The 22291-nt window shown below is 45.0% G+C and overlaps 1 protein-coding gene across 1 annotated transcript in view; it reads right to left on the bottom strand.

Annotated features, from left to right (window-relative positions):
* Window positions 1-22291, bottom strand: part of SLC49A4 (solute carrier family 49 member 4) — an 89697-nt gene that overhangs the window by 51046 nt on the left and 16360 nt on the right. The gene's annotated exons all lie outside the window — the stretch shown is intronic.

The following is a 22291-nucleotide window of genomic DNA, read 5'->3' on the forward strand; positions in this document are numbered from 1 at the left end:
CTACCCATAAGCAGACTAGAAAGAGCCCTGTGGACGGTACAGCCTATCACAACATACAAGGTATGTTCAGGACAGCATATTGTGCCTGGGTCAGGTGGTAAAAGGGACCGTAGCTGTGGAGTAGTGAGTACTGATGGCCGGGAGCCAGTGAGCCAGTACCCCATTTATTGCCATGCCACATCCCCAGTCACATTATAGTCAGTGTCTTATAATAATAATAATAATAATGATAATAATAATAATAAAAGAAACTGGATATGAAAGGAAACTGGAAAACCTGGCTTCCAGTGTAACAAAGTAGCAATAAATCTTGCTGGGATTCCATTTCTTCTCCCATACAATGAGGGTAATAGTCAAATTCAAGAAGTATTTATTAAGTATCTGCTAAGGAACAGTAACTGGAGAATCACTAGATTCCATGCACTTTTAGGAACTCGAAGATACGCTCTGTACGTGGGATACCCAGGTTGCATTCCCAGCACCACCATCCCTGAGCACCACTGGGTGCGCCACACCACCGCCCTCCAAATAAAAAAAAAGAACTTGCCTGTGACTTGGCTCTTAAATTTGTGTAGTTTCTTGCTTCCATTTCATTCATTATCTTTCTCAATATTCTACGTAGTGATCTGTCCTGTTGCTCCTGACCAAATCTATCCCCCCGTTTCCCCCAATTTACAGTCACAGTCCAGAGTAACACTGAATATGAAAAAAGGCAGAAGTCCAGAAAGCCAAGGCAGAAAAGGGAGGTGAGCCAAACCTTTCCGGGAGTCAGAGCAAAGGGAGGGGCAGATTGTGTGATAATGCTTTGAAACTCTTTTTTTCCTCCTGCTAGTTTTGGTTTTCAAGCATCATAAGGGAGATCAGATCTGCTTTAAACAACTGCCACACTAAGTCACTTAAAAAAGTTGTTTGAACGCAGAAAAAATAATGATAAACATACATGTGGGAGAGAATTAGGCCCTTAACGCAGAAGTCTCACTATAAGTGGGAAGTGAAAAATGTGAATTAGGTTTGCTCAGATCCTTGTAAATTGTGGAAAATTTGAAGGAAAAATAGTTCCATCAACCATTAATATACTAAATTAAGGAAAAATATTGAAGATAAGGTTTTTGTAAGAATAACTATTTTTTTTAGAAGACACAAAGAATTTATGTAGGCAAATCCCTCCCCTACAAGTCAGTGGACATCAGGCTGACACACAGCAATTTCAACATAAAAATATTCTTGAAACAGGGTCATTAGAAGTTTTAATCATGACTTGTGATGCCATGCAATCAGGGTGATGGCTTCAAAGGAAAGTGCTTTGGTTTTCGACTATTAAAGTTTTAATGAGGGATTCCCAAGAGATCCATCTCACTCAGAAGGAGAATAGTTGGAATGAGTAGATTTTACTATGTCTAAGAATCGTGAGAGAAAAAGAACCCGGAGGAAACAAATAATTAATAAAATAGGCAACGAATCATAAAGTACCATGATTCCTGAAGTTAAGGTATAAAATTCAAACTATCATGACGAAACGTTGTTACCACTCAGTGGAATCACATTTCCAAACAGCAAACCTATGAGTCCTTAGGTGAACTCACAATAACACAAGGGTCACTTATGCTTAGCTCATTTAATTCTCAACTAATATTCCTCACAACAACATTGCCCATGTGCTAATGTAGCAGCCAGTGGAGCATCAGGGCATTTCAGAAAGGCTCTCAGGCCTGTAAGGTAACTGAGTAGGGGTGCTGGGAGAACACACGTGAATTATCACAGTGAATGTCTTAGGAATTATCCACTTTGGGGCATCAACCCCCAGACAAAAACACACCCTCAAAAGGCCATGTGCACGCCATTATTCATTTCTTCACTCAGTACAGTAGCTAAGATGTGGAATCAACCTAGGTGTCTAACGACAGATGAATGAGTTACAAAGATGTGGGATGTATGGAATACTACGCAGCTCCAAGGAATGATGAAATCATGCAATTTGCTTCAACGTGGTTGGAACTAGAAGATGATATGCTGAGTCAAGTAAGCCAGAAGAAGAAAGACAAACACAAAAGTGAGGATGACCTCACTTATCTGTGGTATGTAGAAGACGGAATGAGGAAATGTATTATAGCAGAAGGAGGATGCCTAGATCACCCTTGGCCCCTGTGGTTAGAAAGAAGAAGGACAGAGAAGGAAAGAAATCAAGAAGGGGAAGAAGAGAATGGGAAGTAAGGGGTGAACACACATCAGGGCTTCAGTTGCACGGGTGATTATGGGTGAGTGGTGTAGTCATATACCCAAACACAGACTCAAAAAAAAACAAACAAACTGAAAACATGAGATCTAAGCTGCAACTACTGGGACTCTGTAATCTGTCTGTTATGAGGTGGGGATAGGGTGGGTACGGAGTACGGGAGAACTGTGAGGGAAGCTGACACTGGTCGTGGCATCAGTGTTGAAATATTAATGCCTAAAGTGAAGAGGAAAAAAAAGAAGTCTGAGGAATTAAAACGACCATTGGTATCTTCAGTGGTGACCCACAGATGCCCTGAGCACTGCTGGGAGGCTCCCCCCGCCCACTCCATAAAAAGTCCTCATGGACAATGTCCTTAGAAATGAGCTCCCGGGGTAGGGCTGGCTGGGGCTGACCCACCAGATCCACTCACCCCTCTCTTCCCAGCGTGGGTTCACGGTCCAGAACTCAAGTTCTGTTTTCTTCTCACACTTGTAGTCTGGCATCCCTTAGCGCTCAGCAGTTACTGATGAGTCTATTATAAGCATGGATGAACTATAACCATGACAAAATAATGCTCATCTGCTTGATTGAGACTTTTATATTTGTTTGATATCATCATTTTCTGCCACCTACTGGTAGGTTACAGAGTTTTACAGTTATTTCATATATATATATGATAAATTTAAAATTCATCATTTTAATGGGGCGATAGCACAGCGCTGGAGCGATAGCACAGCGGGTAGGGCGTTCGCCTTACACGCGGCCAACATGGCCGACCCGAGTTCGATTCCTCCGCCCCTCTCGGAGAGCCCGGCAAGCTACCGAGAGTATTTGATATGCCAGACACAGTAACAACAAAGTCTCCAATGGAGACGTTACTGGGCCCGCTCGAGCAAATCGACGATCAACGGGAGGGCCTTTACCTTTACCTTTACCTTTAGATTTCCTGAGGGCTGGAGCGATAGCACAGCGGGTAGGGCGTTCGCCTTACAAGCGGCCAACATGGCCGACCCGAGTTCGATTCCTCCGCCCCTCTCGGAGAGCCCGGCAAGCTACCGAGAGTATTCAACATGCCAGACACAGTAACAACAAAGTCTCCAATGGAGACGTTACTGGGCCTGCTCGAGCAAATCGACGATCAACAGGAGAGCCTTTAATTTAATTTAATTTTTAAATTTAAAATTCAGTTATGTAAAGAAAAAAAACATTAAACTTAGTTTAATAGTAATACAACATTAGAGGTATATTTTTCAGAATAAAAAAAATGTTGATCCTAAGACAAAAATAAAACCATATGGAAGTTACTGTAAACTTCAAATTGACTACAGCGCTGAAACAATCATATTCTTCACACAAGCTGTGCTACTCAACTCATTCAAAAAGCATGAACTGAGTACTTACTGGTTAGGCCCGGTGACAAAACTAAAAGAAAATTAAAAAGTTAAAGTCATTTTCCTTAAGAATCCTTGGATTTGATCCCGCAGTCCCCAGCACTGCTGAGTGAGCCCACCGCCAGCACCACACTGTGTCCGGAATAAAGAGAAAGGGAGAGCAACAGTAAGCTCTCTGCCCCTAATGCAGATCGAACCTTGTAAGAAAAGGACCAATGGTGGTCCCCTGTGTCATCCTCTTCTGACTTCTGGCTTCTGCCTAAGTCACCAGGGGATTCACATTTGTATGTGGGCCTGACGGCTCAACCCTGTCAAGCTCTGTCTAGCCTCTCCCATGGAAGAGGGCGCTCGAGTTACCTGCAGGCAGAGGGGGTCCACCCCAGGGACACAGTTGGCTCCAGGAGGGCCTTTGTTAGCACTGCATGACACTTCAGGGACCTGAGCTGGGAAAGAGGCCCCTGGCTGGGATTTCTGGGGTTCTGTAACCAGAGGACATGAAAGTAGAAGCCAGAGAGGTGCTCTCAGATGCCAAGTCCAGGACCAGGATGCCAGGACAGCCGTGAAGCCGCGGAGAGGAGAGGGTGAGGTGGTGACTAGATGAGGAGAGTGACCTACCCTCGCTCTGAATGACTGTCCTGCAGGGAGCGGGATGTAGGCCAGAAGCTAAGGAAAGGGGTCTGAGCTGAAAGACGGAAACTGAGATAGAAATTTCTGGAGCTGGGAAAGAAATACTAGAGAATAGCAACAACCTTTAAATTGAGAAACAGCAACCTAGGAAGACAACTGCAAAGGAGCAATTACAGAAGAAACCCTCTACGGGAAAGGCTGCTGGAATTGCACTTACGGAGAGGAGAGTTTCAAGCTGAGGAGAGTGGGTGGTCAATAATGTCAAATCAAACAGGATGGCCACTTCACTGAAGGGTAACCACTGCACGCGCCAAACCCCTGCACGGCCACTCATGCTGAGCAGAAGCACGGAGTACTGAGGATGCAAGCCAGACACGTGTGGAAACAGATATCCAGAATTGAGATGATTCGGTTTGGTCGTTAGAAACAGACACCAGAACGAAGATTAGGTAAATAAGCGTGGCGATGTGGAAAATGACAATAACAAACCCAGCTTCAAGAACAGTCTCAACCAGTCAGTCACCCTGCCTTCACAGGAGACGGGAAAGCAACTCCCCTTGACAGCGCGCTTGCTTTCAGGGCAATCGCGACAGACGCGGGTTTTCAGCAATTAATATGTATTGATCAGGGCTTCTGTTAAAAAAGAAAAACAAAGAGCGGTTCACAGTGTTCAGCAAAGTGAAGGAAAGCAGGTAAATGTTTCTTGTCTGTGTTTTCCAGCACACGCTTTTCAGCTGTTTTGCACGTAAGCATGAGTTCTGCACAGACCAGAAACAAGGCTCCTGACTCCCGGAGGGCCCCACCGGACTCAGATGCTCTCAAGAGTGAGTGGCCTCCAACCACAGGGCCACCAGTGCGAACCTTAGTTCACAGATGAGAAAGGCGGAAAACCCAGGTCTACTGCCTCGCTACACTGCTGGCCCGTGGCCTGGAAAGCCCAGCAGGTGCCAGGGCGCAGGTGCGAAAGGTGGGCAAACGCTGCTCTACAAGGTCTGAATTGGTTGTCTCAATAGGGCAGGGAACTTTAGAGTCAAACACCAACCACACGGACCGCCTCAGCCCCATTTACAAGTTTGAAGAAACTCACATTCAGCAACGTGGAGAGCGAGGGGAGTAACGGGTATTCAGGAACAAGGCATTTTAGAAAAGACACAAGGCTGTCAAAAGCCAGGCCAGCACTTTATTACCATCTCGGGCATAGTGGACGAGGCAGGGTGGGCAGAAGTCAGAGGCAGGAGAAAGGAGTCTCATTTCCCGGGCACTGAGCTCTGCACCGAAGGGCGTTCTTGGGAAGCTGACTCGTTTGAGGGGTCCCTGCTTGCTTCTCTCACCCTGTGGGCCAGCTGGAGCAGGTGTGCCATGAGCATCTATGCTATTCTGGCCCGCTCTCCTCTGGTAGGGGTGGGCCACACTTGACTGAGCTTACTCTTGGCAGTGCTTAGAGGTCTGACTGTCTGCAAAGCAAGGATCTCAATTCTTGTACTCTCTCTGGCCCCGCATTAGTCTTTTACTTTTTTGGGTGTGGGAAGGGAGTTGTGTGTGGGGGGAGAGTCCACACCTGGCAATGCTCAGGGGTTACTCCTGGCTCTGCACTCAGGGATCATTCCCTCCTGGCAGGGTTCAAGAGACCATATAATTGAACCCAGGTTGGCTGCATGCAAGCAACGCAAGAGCCCTACTCACTGCACTCTCTCTTTGGCCCTAGCACAGCGGTAGGGCGTTCGCCTTACAAGCGGCCAACATGGCCGACCCGAGTTCAATTCCTCCGCCCCTCTCGGAGAGCCCGGCAAGCTACCGAGAGTATTCGATATGCCGGACACAGTAACAACAAAGTCTCCAATGGAGACGTTACTGGGCCCGCTCGAGCAAATCGACGATCAACGGGAGGGCCTTTACCTTTTACCTTACTTGTTTTTGGATTTTAGATCAGACCCATCTAAGCTTGGGGGTTCCTCCTGGCTCTGTGCAGGAATCTCTCCTGGCGTGCTACTAAATGTGGTGTTAGGACTGAATGGGGGCTGGGCAATCTCCCAGAGGCAGGAGAGTTTACAGTCTTAGTTTATATATCAATCACCTAAGAGGTGACACAAAGGTGGGTTGAATATTGACAAATCAACAGTGAGAGGTAAGACCACTCCTCCAGGAGATTAACTCAAGGATAAAATCTCATCTAAAGAGATTACTCCAGATTTCTAGGAGATCCGCTCAAGGGTGGAATCCTAACAAGGGTGTGTTCTTTCCTCAGCTAGTAATCTACTTAAATCGTTGTAATAAATCTACTTCTAATATTTCTAGCAATGTCATTCTGTGTGAGCACAGTAAGAGATAGAAACATCTCATCATACATTCTGTAGTCCTCAGGCCAGATTAGTCTTCCTAGCCCCAGCAGGATCCCAGTCTCGTTGTTACTTACTTTGGATCATGACAGCATTTGTCCATGATCATGCCCTCAACTTATAGCTGAGTATCGTGGCACTTTGGCCTGGCCCATTTCGATGCCAGGGTAGCTAACAGCTTACCCTGGGTCTATTCAGTCCCTTGTCGGGACCCTGCTTTTGGGTTGCTAGGAACTAAGGGCAACTGAGTCAAGAAAGCAGATTCACAGGAGTAAATATTATTCGGAGTCAGTCAACTCCCAAGTTACAAAGCATAATATTAACTGTCTTCCTGTGTCCATACAGAAAGGACATTGCTTACAATACAAGTTCAGTGTCCTTAGAAGGATCTGATCTTACAAGCTGACAGAATCTGATTAGGGAGAAAAGGTGATTAACTGGCTGGGGAGGAGAGCACAGAGACATCGTTACAAATAAAAGAGTGGGAGTTACTCGGGAGCACTGGGATGGGTGTGACCTGATAAACCTAAGCTACCTGAGGACGGACAAAACAGCATTATCCTATACCCTACCACTGTCCCTTGCCACTCTCTTTCTACTTAGCTCTTTGCTTACTCCTGAGGCCTATTTTTTTCCCATCCCTGGGGGCTGATAGAAAACAATTAGGGGCCTGAGAGGAAGAGGAAGATGAAGGATCCGGGAGTCCTTATGGCAGGAGAAGCAGATGGCAGGAACCAGAAAGATCAGGTGGTGCCCAGATGTGCCATAACAGGTTTCTTCCCTCAGCTGCTGCCCTGTCCATGAAGCCTCAGGAGCATGGAGTGTCCTGTTACATATAACCCAGCCCTTTCCCCATTATCGATATGCTCCAGCCTTTCAAACAAGTGCAACAGCAAAGGCTCAGACTGAAGCTGTAGAAAACCAATCACGAACAGCTTTGTAAAATACAAATTTAATTAAAAAAAAAACTGAAGCTGTAGAGTTCATGTTTCTATAGATCTGACATTTCAGTTTACATGTCATGATATTCTGGTATCCTAACCTATTGATTTCTGACATCCTATAACAATTTTCTATGACTCCTGAATTATTTTTTACATAGAATAATGTTTTCGAATTATAATTCTCAAAGCTAAAAGAGACCTATCAAAACCCACCTTCCTCATTCAAAGGTATAAAATTATGTTTCAGAGAGGTTGCTAAAATGATATCTCAATTTTAAATTTTCTAATTTTATGACCTCTTTCTCCAATTTTTTTCTCCAACAATTATTGGGAGAAGAACCAAGTCATGTAAGCAGATAATGAGTAGGCCATTATCTGTTGATATGACTTAGATTATATTCTGAATTCTATTTTGACTAGAAATCAAAACAGAATTGTTTCTGTCCGTCATTAGCTCTCTGCACTCATATACATGGTTGCATTCTGAAAGTTCTTAATTGGTGAGATGACCCAAGGTCCTCAGATCCAAAGGCATGCAGTAGTTGATACAGTTGTATTCTGTGCATAATACAAATGGCCCACAAGGACCATCCAGGTGGTGCTGGGACGGAATCAGGCTCAGGTGCACCTGTAACCTCTATGTTTTCTTCCTTACCCAGTTTGAAATCCTTAAATATGATGCATTTTTAATGTGAAATAATTTAAGATCCATAAAAATCCTTATCCCTAGACTATTCTAATGGTTCACAAACTTTCTCCCAATTTTCAATTTTTAATCATTGTGCATTATGAGTTTATTCTAATGTATGTTACAAGATTTCCTATATAATCAAAAGGACAAAATGCTAGAAATATCTTTCCTTTATTTCACCAAAGAAGACACAGAACAATAAAAGGGGGGGTCAGAAATGATATAAAAACTGCAAGAAATAGCTAGGAAGAAAAAGATGACAGTGAAAATGAGCATTAAAAACTTATCACAGCCTCAATTTCTTTTATGAAAATGTATTTTATTTTGTATCTTTTAATACTTTTGGCTCATTAGGGTTCAATGAAAATATCTATTGAGCGTGCACAATGGTCAAGGACCCTCCAGCTAGACACGAAAGGAAAAACTAAAAAGACTATAAAGATGAGTACTACAGCGTGACCCTAAAGAAGCCTCTAAAATAACTTCCCAAGTACATAAAAACCATAGTATAATGGTTAGATAGCAGAAGACTCAGCTTCTAGTCTCAGCTAAAATCAACCATATAATCTTTAAGAATCTCACTTATTCTTCTACTCCAAAGATAATTTTATCTGTACCACAGGGTTCTTCTTAAGGCAAAGTGCAAAAATCTCATTAACAGGGGACAATGACTGGGGTTCTGGTCTTGTACTTTCCCTCATCATGCTCATCCCCATTGTGTCTCTAAGGTTTATACTGATCTCTTAAAAAAGAAGTGCATGCAGAAGGGAAAAAAATCCATGAATTCAGTTACTCAGTTAAGTAACTCAGTCAACCACTTTAATATTTTGATTTTTCAGTCTTTTAGTTTTTCCTCAAAGCAGCTTTTGGTCAGTATCTAAGTATAGGTAATCTCAGATATCATACCGAAGACACAGTTTTATGCAACCATATAGTCTAACATAGCACTTTCTCACTGAAGGTTCTTTGCAATTATCATGCCCATGGCTCCATGATAGTCTATTATACAAATACAGGAAAACTCATTTAACCATTTTCCTAATGTTTGCTATTTACTTGCTAATATTACTAATGCTGTCATAACTGTATGTAAAAATTTGCCATTTCCCAAGTTACTTCTTGAGAGTGAACAAGTCAAAGGGTGTGAAAGGCCTTATGACACATATTCCCAAATTGTCTTTCAAGAGAGTTTGTGTAATTTATACTACCACCAGTGGCGGCTGACAATTCCTGCCTCACCAGCACAGAGTATCACAGCTGAAAACACACATACACACATTCATACATACATGCACACATAGCCTGATATAAATTTAAGAAAATAACACAAATCAATTGCCTTATAGATGCGTAAATCAGAAGTCCAGCAAAGGTCTTGCTACAATCAAATGTTGGCATGACTTAACTCCCTTTGAGGCTTTGGAGAAGGACCTGTATCTCCACCCTCTCTAGGTTCTAACTGTCCCTTGGCTTGTGGCCCCTTTCTGAGTTTTCAAAACTAGCAAGTATAATTATTTATTTATTTATATTAAATTTTTTTTAAATAGTGAGACATCATGAGGTACAGTTGCAGACTTACACATTTTTGTGCTTGGGTTTCAATTATACAATGATCAAATACCCATCCCTCCACCAGTGCCCATTTCCCACCACCACGGATCCCAGTATCCCTCCACCCCTCATCCCCCCCATCCCACCCTGCCTCTGTGACAGGGCATTCCCTTTTGTTCTCTCTCTCTTATTGGGGCAAGTATAATTTTGAGTTCCTCTTACAGTGAATCCCTTGGCCTTCCTTCTCAGCTTTTTTTTAGGTCTTTTGAGAAATACTTGGTCTACCTGGATACCCCAAGACAATCCTATTTTAAGGTCAGCTGATTAGCATCAGAAATAGTTCTTGCTGAAATGTAGCATCCTTGCAGGTTCTGAAGATGAGGAAAGTGGACATGTTTTGGAGATGGAGACATTATCCATCTACCACACTTGTGAAGTTTAAAAGGCATCTCTTAGAGACTGGAGAGACAGCACAGCAGGTAGGGAGCTTGGCTTGCATGTGGCTGAACCAGGTTGGATCCCCAGCACCCTGTATGATTCCCTGACTACTACCAGGAGTAATCCCAGAACACAGCTGAGTGTGGGCCCCCCAAACCAAAAAGGGATCTCTTTGTTTTAATCAGTATTTCTTTCTGAACAACTAATCCTTTTTTCTATTGGTTTGATACAATTTGTCTTATTATGAATAATTATGATTATCACAACAAGCTCCGGGGAGAGCACAAGGCAGAGTCTCCTACCCTGTGTCTGACTATCCTCGCCAGGGCCCAACAGCTGAAGACTTCCAGGCCCCAACCAAGGCCTTACTGGAGCCACTCTCCACACACTTGGATAAGCCTCAGACATAACCGAACTGGCAGAGGAACCCAGGTGTGTGGGACCCGGGACTGAGATCTCTAAGCCTGCACGGTTTGGGACTGGACCTGTCAGTAGCTAAACAGTTACACCCTCCAACTGCCGTGTAACCCCAACAAAGGCCAGGATCCAAAGATTATCACAACAAGCTCCCGGGAGAGCACAAGGCAGAGTCTCCTACCCTGTGTCTGACTATCCTCGCCAGGGCCCAACAGCTGAAGACTTCCAGGCCCCAACCAAGGCCTTACTGGAGCCACTCTCCACACACTTGGTTAAGCCTCAGACATAACCGAACTGGCAGAGGAACCCAGGTGTGTGGGACCCGGGACTGAGATCTCTAAGCCTGCACGGTTTGGGACTGGACCTGTCAGTAGCTAAACAGTTACACCCTCCAACTGCCGTGTAACCCCAACAAAGGCCAGGATCCAAAGATTATCACAACAAGCTCCCGGGAGAGCACAAGGCAGAGTCTCCTACCCTGTGTCTGACTATCCTCGCCAGGGCCCAACAGCTGAAGACTTCCAGGCCCCAACCAAGGCCTTACTGGAGCCACTCTCCACACACTTGGATAAGCCTCAGACATAACCGAACTGGCAGAGGAACCCAGGTGTGTGGGACCCGGGACTGAGATCTCTAAGCCTGCACGGTTTGGGACTGGACCTGTCAGTAGCTAAACAGTTACACCCTCCAATTGCCGTGTAACCCCAACAAAGGCCAGGATCCAAAGATTATCACAACAAGCTCCCGGGAGAGCACAAGGCAGAGTCTCCTACCCTGTGTCTGACTATCCTCGCCAGGGCCCAACAGCTGAAGACTTTCAGGCCCCAACCAAGGCCTTACTGGAGCCACTCTCCACACACTTGGATAAGCCTCAGACATAACCGAACTGGCAGAGGAACCCAGGTGTGTGGGACCCGGGACTGAGATCTCTAAGCCTGCACGGTTTGGGACTGGACCTGTCAGTAGCTAAACAGTTACACCCTCCAACTGCCGTGTAACCCCAACAAAGGCCAGGATCCAAAGATTATCACAACAAGCTCCCGGGAGAGCACAAGGCAGAGTCTCCTACCCTGTGTCTGACTATCCTCGCCAGGGCCCAACAGCTGAAGACTTCCAGGCCCCAACCAAGGCCTTACTGGAGCCACTCTCCACACACTTGGATAAGCCTCAGACATAACCGAACTGGCAGAGGAACCCAGGTGTGTGGGACCCGGGACTGAGATCTCTAAGCCTGCACGGTTTGGGACTGGACCTGTCAGTAGCTAAACAGTTACACCCTCCAACTGCCGTGTAACCCCAACAAAGGCCAGGATCCAAAGATTATCACAACAAGCTCCCGGGAGCGCGCGGCCACATTTGCGGCCGCGCGACTATTTATTTAATAATTTTCCGGATACCTTAAATATCCTTAAATATCCAACCCACACGGCAGAGCCTGGCAAGCTATCCGTGATCTATGCCAAATAGACCAAATTGATATGCCAAATCCATTAATAAATGGATCTCATTCCCCTAGCCCTGATTATGCAGAGTCGAGAAGGATATGGAAGGAGAAGCTGATAAAACACCAAGGCAGACATGGGCTGCCAAAACGCAGAAAAACAAAAATGATTGTCTGTACTTTTAATGCTCGTATGCTGGCATCTGCTGCATCCATTGAAGACCTTATGGTACAAGCACGAAAGATCAAGTACGACATCATTGGTCTGACCGAAACGAGAAGACATCAATCCCATCATGCGGTTTTCGACACTGGAGAAGAACTGTTCCTTGGAACATGTGATAAAAGAGGCGTCGGTGGTGTCGGTATCCTTGTCAACACAAACTTAGTCACAAGCATTGATTCATTTGAATGCCTAACAACCCGAATCGGACGATTACACTTGAATAAATGTGGCTCACTACCGGCAGTTTCTATCTTTGTTGTCTACACACCAACATCCAGTTATGGTGAAAAAGAAACTGAGAAATTCTACATGGAGCTGGAGAAATTCTATAAAGAAGATCACACCTTCTACAAGATCATTGTTGGTGATTTTAATGCCAAGATAGGACCAAGAAGATCAGTCGATGAACTCCACATCGGAACCCATGGCCTGGAATGGAACGGACAAGGTGACAGACTGTCTGAGTTCATCATGTCAACCAAAACCTTCCATGGTAACTCACAATTCCAAAAGGCTGAATCTAAACGTTGGACATGGGAGTCTCCCGATGGACGGTTCCACAATGAAATAGACCACATCATATTCAATCGGCGGTTTTGCCTAACCGATGTTGCTGTTGTCCCAAAATTCCAAACGGGATCAGACCACCGTCTTCTTCGTGCAAAATTCTACCTCACAGAACGAGGAGAAAAGAATGCAAGGTTTAAGAAGAAGACTCCCAGAACAACCACCAACTGGGAACTCTTTGGCTCTGTTGCAGCAACATGGGAAGATGCCGTCATTGACAACATTGATGAGGAATACGATCGAATGATTCAGCACCTCCATGATTGTGCAAGGAATGCCAAGAGAGAGATAACCACAAAAAACCGTCTTTCTTCGAACACTCTTGAACTTATTCGCCAACGTGGCTTGGCACGTGCCTCAGGCAACCACAAGCAAACGTCCGAACTGGCAAAACAGTGCAGAAAAGCCATCAAGGATGACCTCAAAAACAGGAGAGCAGCAGTACTGGTAGATGCAGCAGAAGCTGGGAAAAACATTCGTAATGCCCGCCTGTCCTTCACCAACTACAAAACCAAGATGACTGCCCTCCGACATCATGATGGATCTATCACATCTTCCAGAAGGGCAATGGAGAAGATTATTCATGAATTCTACTCAGATCTCTTTAATAGCCACATCCACTTGCCCACATACCACATACCACATGATGGATATGTCGTTCCCAATGTTCTCCCTTCCGAAATCCAACATGCCATCTCGTCGGTAAAGAAACAAAAAGCACCTGGCCCAGACAAGATCAGACCTGAACACCTGAAGAACTTACCATCAGTACTCATCAATACATTAGCTCGACTCTTCACACGCTACCTGTCTGAATGCAAGGTTCCATCCCAATGGAAAACCAGCAAGACTGTACTACTATACAAGAAAGGAGACATCCACGACATTGGCAACTATCGCCCAATCTGCCTATTGTCTGTCATCTACAAACTATTCACTCGAGTCATCCTGAATAGGATTAGCAGAACACTAGATGAAGGACAACCATGTGAACAAGCTGGATTCCGAAAAGGATTCAGTACCATCGACCATATCCACACAATAACCAAGCTCATTGAGGTATCTCGGGAGTTCAAGATGCCGCTCTGTCTAACGTTCATTGATTTAAAGAAGGCCTTTGATTCTGTTGAGACGGAAGCGGTCATGGAAGCCCTAGCCAATCAGGGCGTACAAACTCAATACATCAGGATCCTTCGTGAGCTCTATTGCGGATTCACTACCAAGATCTCACCATTCTACAAAGAAGTAATCATCCATATCAAGAGAGGGGTTCGGCAGGGTGATACCATTTCACCAAAACTCTTCAGTGCCACCCTCGAGAACATCATGCGACAACTAGAATGGGAAAACATGGGAGTGAAGATAGATGGTCGGCAACTACACCACCTCCGCTTTGCTGATGACATAGTTCTAATAACACCAAACATCAGCCAAGCAGCACAAATGCTTGCGGACTTTGACCGTGAGTGTGGAAAGGTTGGACTACAGCTGAATCTTACGAAGACAATGTTTATGAGAAACAGCCTTGTTCCTGACGCTCCATTCGCTCTCAACGGAACCACCATCTCCGAATGCAACAGTTATATATACTTAGGTCGAGAAATCAACATGATGAATGACCTGGCACCTGAGTTACGCAGGAGGAAGAGAGCGGCTTGGAATGCCTTCAAGAGCATTGAAGAAATAACTAAAAGGACAAAGAACCTCCAACTACGAGCACATCTCTTTGATTCCACTATTCTTCCTGCATTAACATATGCCTCAGAGACCTGGACCCTACGAAAACAGGATGAGAACACTATTCGGGTCTCTCAAAGAGGAATCGAAAGAACTATGCTTGGAATATCACGATTCACTCAAATGAGAGATAGAATCCGGAGTTCTGATCTTCGTCAACGCTCAAGAATCAGAGACGCTGTCTCATTTGCCAAGACATCAAAAATCAGATGGGCTGGACATGTAATGAGGTTTACAGACAACCGCTGGACTAGAGCCATTACTGATTGGATTCCACGAGACATCAAAAGATCACGTGGACGCCCACCTATAAGATGGTCAGACTTCTTCGTCAAGACCCTAAATGATCGGTTTGAGGCTCTACATGTTCCTAAAACGAACAGATACCATTGGGCTACGCTAGCACGCAACCGTGAGGAATGGAGACGTTACTGGCACCCGCTCGAATAAATCGATGAATAACGGGGATTAAGTGATTGATTCATCACTTAAGTGATTAAGTGATGAATAAGTGCTTTATGTACTTATGCATTACTTAGTATTCACTTTTAATTTACTTTTGAGGGGTGCAGGTGACACCTAGCAGTGTTCAGGGCTTACTCCTGGTGGGTCTCATAGGACCATATGTAGTGCCAGGAAACTGAACCCAGGTCAGCCTTAATTCAAGGGAGACATACCAGCCCCGACGCACCCCATCCCTTTATTTCCCCCTTAAATCTGCTCCTCCTGTCCACTTCTTTGTTGTTATTGCTGAGGGACTGCATAGCACAATTCCTAAGTTCTACAAATGGTGTTGTGAAAATCTGATCTGCTGTTGATGACGTTCTTTTGGGGTCGACTGGGGCTGCCCACATCCTAGCTCTAATGCTTGCTGGGGGGTGGGGAGGTCGCACATTAGGTTGTGGCGCTTGTACACTCAGCTCTGGTGCTGAGATTTTTCACTCTGTTAGTTGTGGTGACCACACGTATTTGCCAGGGTGGCACTTCTGGTTGCGGCGCATAAGCCATGGCTGTGGTGCTCAACAGAGGTTCCACTTCCTGGCCATGGTGCTGGCCCACTGTCACAGTTGTGGAGCTTGCTGGGGGTATCTTTGTGCTCACACACAGTCGCTGTGGGGTGGCCAGAAACTGCTCAAAGTGGCAGGGATCAAAGACTCAGAGCTGCCAGAATCATGATGGTGCGAGTCAGACCTGGAGATCTGAAGGCGTCACCCGTGTCTACAAGGCAGGTGGCAGAAGCCCTCATGTTACTCTGCCAGGTCGTTTTGCTTGTATTTTGACATATTCTGTTTCCCATTGGAAATTCTTTCTTTGCTTTGAAGCATGGCATTGGGAATCTGTAAGCAGTCCAGCCTGGGCTGCTGAGAGAGGACAGGGGCTCAGGTGCTTGGCTTGCACACTGACCCGGAGTGAATCCTGAGCACCGGACAGTGTCCCCTGAGGAGAAGTAAGCTTTGAGGACTGCCGGCGATGGTCCAAAAAACAACAAAAAGTAGACACATTTACTGTTTTCTTTACAATGCTTTTCATGCCTAGAAAAATAAACCTTTGCCATGCACAGATCAGTTATTCCCAAATATCGTTTCCAGATAAAAATTACCCTTACCCTTTGGACTGGAGAGTAAACGAGGTTAGTTAAGGCACAGACCTTGCATGAGGCTGACCCTGGTTCTATCCCTGGGACTACATGGTTCCCTGAGCATCACCAGGTGCAGCTCTGAAAGCCCCATGAGCACTTGTCTGGGTGGTCCAGGTATCCCTGGAACCACAGGGCCTGAGTAATACCAGATTCTTGGGTCTTAGTAATGAACCACCATCCCAATTGACTGAGAATCTTGGAAGGGGCCACTGGGCCCTTGAGCACTGCTTAGGAGGGTCCCTTTCCTTACTTCTTTCCTTACTTCATTTCTTTCTCTTTTAGCTCATCTGAATTTATTTAAAGCATGATGGAAAGTGAGAAACCCAATGAGTTTCTTTTGAGTGTGTGGGGGAGGGAGGGCCACAAGGCCATACCGGGCCAGACACTCATTTCCTCCATAACAGTCAGTTTACCTGAGTAGAGACAAGGAACTGCTTCCCAGTGTTCATTCTCTCCATTTTCCTTTCCTCCAGAGAGGACCCCAGGCTTTTGTGAGGGTGCTCCAATCTACAATTCCAAGTTCCCCTTCCAGGGAGGTGGGGCTTTGTAAACAACTGCAGACCTATGAGATTAGAGGGAGTGTTTCGGGGTCATCTCATGAGGACAATATGCTCTCCCTGGTCTCCCTGTCCCTCCAGGATTAAATGCAATGGGAGTGCTGATGAACTGGCTGCCAGTGTCCTGAGGGGAATAGGGCATGACAGGACACCGAGGTTCCTGGGGAGCAGAGCTCCTGCCTGCCTGTCACAGCCCACAGCTGACTCTGGGCTACCAAGGAGGAAAGAAATTCTCTCAACCATAATCACCTCATTACAGAGGCCTAACTTGTTCCCTGGCTGAGCAATTAGCTCCGGAAGCTGGGCACCACGTTCATGAAGATATGTGTTTGACACTGACGGCATGCTAGGTTTTAGGCTGAAAAGGAAGCTGAAGTGAGATGAAAAGGCAGGTGAGGTGAGATGCAGACGAACCACTGCCTGTGATAACTTGAAAATAGATTAAAACTAAAATCGGAGCATTGCTTGTGTTCCCTGCCCCTTTCTGCTTTAAGGATGACACCACAGAGACAGAAAGTCGGGCTAGAGTCAGCTCCTGTGCAAGCACGGATCAGACAAGACCTCTGTCACTGAGTCTTCTCTGCCTGAGCTACGCAGTCTAAATTTAATGAGAATCTACACATTTGAATTTTCAGGTTGTTTCTGTTGCCTGAATGGCAAGAAGCAAAACGTCCTTCAGTGTCTATCTAAGAAGAGAGATTAAATGTTTTCTTCCTACCTAGACCTACCCATTACAGCCTCCACTAAATTGAAGGAAAGGGAACAAGCTGAGCACTGAGCAAGTAACAGAAAGAATTAGCAGGCCTGAGAATCACAGCCAGAAGGGGCCATTTTTGGGTGTAGGATAAAAAATACACTTATATGGAACCTACCAAACATAAATAGACCAGAAGCATTGGAGGAAACGCACTGTCCATGACCCCACGAAACGATTCCTAAAGCAAGCCTCAGATCCACATCTGCGCCTGAGCCCTCCAGGCAGAAAGCAGAATAGGAACTACACAGACACACAGACACACACACACACACACACACACACACACACACACACACACACACACATCATAAAGAACAATCCAGGAAACTCCTAGAGAGTCAAAAAGATCAGACAGAATCCTGTGCTTCTGGACTTTGAGTTGGATACAAAACCTGACTGAATAGGATCATGGAATTTTTCCTTAAACAGAATACATAGAAGCATTTTCTGCCCACCAAAGAGAACTCTCTCTGTTTAGGGTTTCTCTTTTCATAGGTTCAAAGAGAGCCCCAGTCCCAGCTTCTCTCTAGGCCGTGCGACTGGACCGAAATGTACAAGCCCCGAGCCATCCCCCAGAGAGCACTACGTGCTGGAGTGAGAGCAGGATAAGGAGTCAGCTCTGTCCACACAGGCAGTGTGGGGATGCTCCTGGGGATACTGGAACCTGGGTACCTTGCATGAAATAGCCGCCTTCCCGTCTGGACCAGCCTTTAGCCTACTTCTTAGGAGGGGTGTGGAATGTTCGGTCAGTTGGTTGAGAATCCCATGGTCTGGCCCTGGTACAGGACAGAACAGACATGCGTGCTTCTTGTCAGCTACTTAGCATTGGTCCGTATGTACTATGTGGCTTGTGAACATATTATGAATATCCAAATGTCCCTTGACAGAAAAGAAAACACCCACTTTAGAGGAAACAAACTTCTTTCATTGAGCTTATATATTTCTGGTTTCTTCATACAGCTTAGCCTTTATCTCAGTAATATATAAACTATCAATAAATTTTGACTACTGAACTGTTAATTCAAATAAACTCGAGGAAGCAACATTTGTTAAGTACACAGATGACATCCATTTCCTACTCACTTTTCAAAAAAGATTACGTTATAATATCTGTAATACTGGTTTTCCAATCTTAAATCTTAATTTTATGATTTGCTTTGAAGATAAAGGCTCAAACATCTATGTAGTCAAACCTACAAAATTTTTCTTTATTATGTAATATTGTTTCATGATCCTAGAAACTGAACCAAGGGAATCACAAATCACAAAATCACTCTAACACTGAACTACGACCCTGGACCCCTTTCATTGTTTTTATGCTTGAGATAAAAAAACAATCCTTTTAGAATAAAAGATTCATTTTCTTGGGTACTACAGAGATAGTGCAGTGGGTAGAATACTTGCCTTGTATACAATTGACCCAGAACCCCATGTCCACATGGTCCCCTGAGGACCACCAAGAGTCTTTCTGAGGCACAGAGTCAGGGGTGCCCTTGAGTACTGTGGATAGTATGGGAGGCCCAGAAGAAAAGTTGACAAAAATGAATAAGCATTTTAATGTTGAAGTTAAAGTTAAGCTTCTGTTGAAATTTGTTCTTAAAAGAAGCATGGATGCTTAAAAAGCTGGATAGTAAGAAAAATCAAGAATGTATCAAAAATAATGAAACTTCCTTGCTTAAAAAATTTTAAAAACCTTCATTCAGAAACATAGGAGATGAAGACTAGCCTTTCACAGGAACCAAATGAGGTTTTTCCATCTTCCTTTTAAAATATGGAAAGCCTGTATTCTTTATCTTGTAGAATGATAAATTGAAAAATTTAATTTACTTTGAAAATGAAAAGGTCCTGTTCCAAATGGAAGACATTGCTTTTCCTAAAATCTACTCCTGCTGTGCCCTGTGAACGAAACCAATTTCCTTGTCTCTAGGTGAACTTCTATGGTCCTGCCTCCCACCCTTCTCTCCATTCACTTCTGCGCCTGTGCTATCCTTTCCTTTCCCACAACTCCCCAGGGCAGGGGCTCCATGCTCACTCTCCCTTCCTCCCAGTATCCCATCCAAAATATAAGCAGAGTTTGATCACTTCTCATCATATCCACTGCCATCACTTTGACCCACGCCAGTTTCCTAGCCCAGGAGAAGCTGAGGTCCCCGGAGTAGGCATGAGCTCCCCACTCCCATCCCCGCCACCAACCCCATTACTCTCCTTCAGGACCATCAACCTCCTCTCTTCCCCTGCGGTCCCACCCTTGGCTCTGGCCACACCAGCCTCCCTGGCTCACACCTTTCTCCCCCACCCTTCACACTTGCTGTTCTCTGTCGAGAAACTTAACCTCCAAACAGCGTATCATCTCTTTGTTCATTGGGATTTTTATACCCCAAAACTAGCTTCCCAGGATGCTTTGGCCCTTCATTTACAAATTGTTTCCATACCTTTTCATTCACTATTGTTTCCGTACCTTTCAAATCTTTCTTTTCTATTTTACTCCTTTGTTTTTGGGTAACACCTGGCGGTGCACAGGGCTTATTCCTGACTCTGAGCTCAGGGATCACTCCTGGCGGGCTCAGATGACCCGTGGGGTGCCAGGGGTGACACCTGGGTGAGTGGTGTGCAAGGCAAGCACCCCACTCGCTGTACTATTGCTCTGCCTCCTCATTTATTTTCCATAATACACACCATATAGATATATGCCATATATACACATATATACATATACTTTTTTTTTTAATAAAGTTTTTTGCCAATGTTCTCAACTGGAATAAAACAACTCTACAAGGCAGGGATTGGTCCACTGTGTTCTCTGCATGCCCAGGAAAGAGATAAATACACAGTAGGAGCTCAGTGAATTTTGTTAAATAAATGAATCAACACGTGAAAGAAAGATTCTAGTTTGGAGTCTAACTGTCTCTTTCCTCTTTCCGGCCCTCCTGCCAGTAGTCTCCACCTTCTGTAATGAATCCCACATACCAGCAGCTTCTTTAACATAGGTCTGACCCTATTATTGTCCTAATTATCATTGTATGACCACCGAGACTTAAACTGGAAAGCTTTGTGGCTGTTCTCAAGGTGATTCAATAAATTGAAAAAAAAAAAAGAATTAATGTGTAGGGGCGAGAGACATAGTACGTAGGGGTGAGTAAATCAGCAGGGCACTTGTCATACCCCATATGATTCTCCCCTTGCCCCGCCTCCCGACCCAGCAACTCCAGGAATAATTCCTGAGTGCAGAGCCAGGAGTAACCCCTGAGCACTGCTGGGGGTGGTGCCAAAATAAAACAAAAAAATAAAGAAAACCACTGTCACTGTCACTTCTGTTACTCCCGTTGTTCATCAATTTGTTCAAGCGGGCACCAGTAACGTCTCACAACAAATTGTGAGACTTGTTACTGTTTTGGCATATCGAATATATCACGGGGAGCTTGCCAGGCTCTGCCGTGCAGGCTGGATACTCTCTGCACGGCATAGATACTATACTAGCTTGCTGGGCTCTCCGAGAGGCACGGAGGAATCGAACCCGGTTCGGCTGCGTGCAAGGCAAACGCCCTACCCGCTGTGCTATCGTTCTAGCCCAACAATGAAAAAATTAAAATGTTTCCCAACACTCTGATAAGGAATATACAATTTTACAGGATAGCAACAAGATTGCTTACACAAACAGAAGAGATAGTATAGGGAGTAAGGTTCTTGAGTTGCATGTAGCTGACATCAGTTCAAATCTCTGGCACTGTATATGGTCCCTTGGGTATGGCCAGTGGTCACAGAAGCAGGAACAGCCTCTGAGTACTATCAGATATGGCCCATGCTGTCCTACAACCCCTCCTCCCACAAAACTTACTTAATCTCCTCTTCTAAACTCACCCCTTTATATCCCATCCCTATGTATTCTTTTTTTTTCTTAAATTTTGGGTTATACCCAGGTGATGCTTAGGGGTTCCTCCTGGTTCTGCATGCAGGCATCATTCCTGGCAGTGCTCAAGGGATGATATGGAATGCCGGGGATCGAACCTGGGCTGATTGCATAAGAGGCAAGCCCTACCCACTGTAAATTGCTTCAGCCCCACTAGGCATTCTTCTCTAGACCAACGTCTCCCAAACTCGAGCATTTGCAGACCCTATATTAATGAAAACACTCCTAGCTTTCTGGAGGTTGCGGGTGGAGAGGAACTATACCCAGCAGTGTGGGGAGTATCCTGCCAGGGGTGCCGGGAGCCAGGCAGCGTCAGGATTGAACCCAGGGCTCCGGCATGAGCTCCAGCCTTTGGAGTTACCCCGAAAGCCTGGACAAGCATTTCCTTAAAGGCTCTCAGGGCCACATCCAAGTGGCCCACTTTGACAAGCGCTGTTTCAAGAAATTGATCTTAACTGGTCAGTCAAAATTATAGATTATTATTGGTAAATCATTTTTATAGCTAAAGGTTACAGGTAAGTTATGGGTTATTATTGGTTATATAAATTATCACTAGTAAATAGTATTGTCATTGGACAGAAAATAAAAATTTTAAATGTTCAGTATCTGGTGTCTCCTCTAACTAGATCCATGGACACTCGTAGCAGAAATGCTACAGGTTTGCATGTGAACCGCTAATCCATCCCGGGGGGCCTGTGCCTCTCGGCCTTCACTCTTGTTCTGAAATATCTGGAATATCCTCCTGATCTAGTTAGCAAAATTCTCCTCTTCCTCAACTGCCTTGCTGAACAACCATAGCATACATGAATACTTCTTTTTGATACCATTGCCCAAAAATCCTCTCAGCGAC

The sequence above is a fragment of the Sorex fumeus genome, unplaced genomic scaffold (genome assembly GCF_029834395.1).
Source record: "Sorex fumeus unplaced genomic scaffold, SorFum_2.1 ptg000063l, whole genome shotgun sequence".
NCBI lineage: Eukaryota > Metazoa > Chordata > Mammalia > Eulipotyphla > Soricidae > Sorex > Sorex fumeus.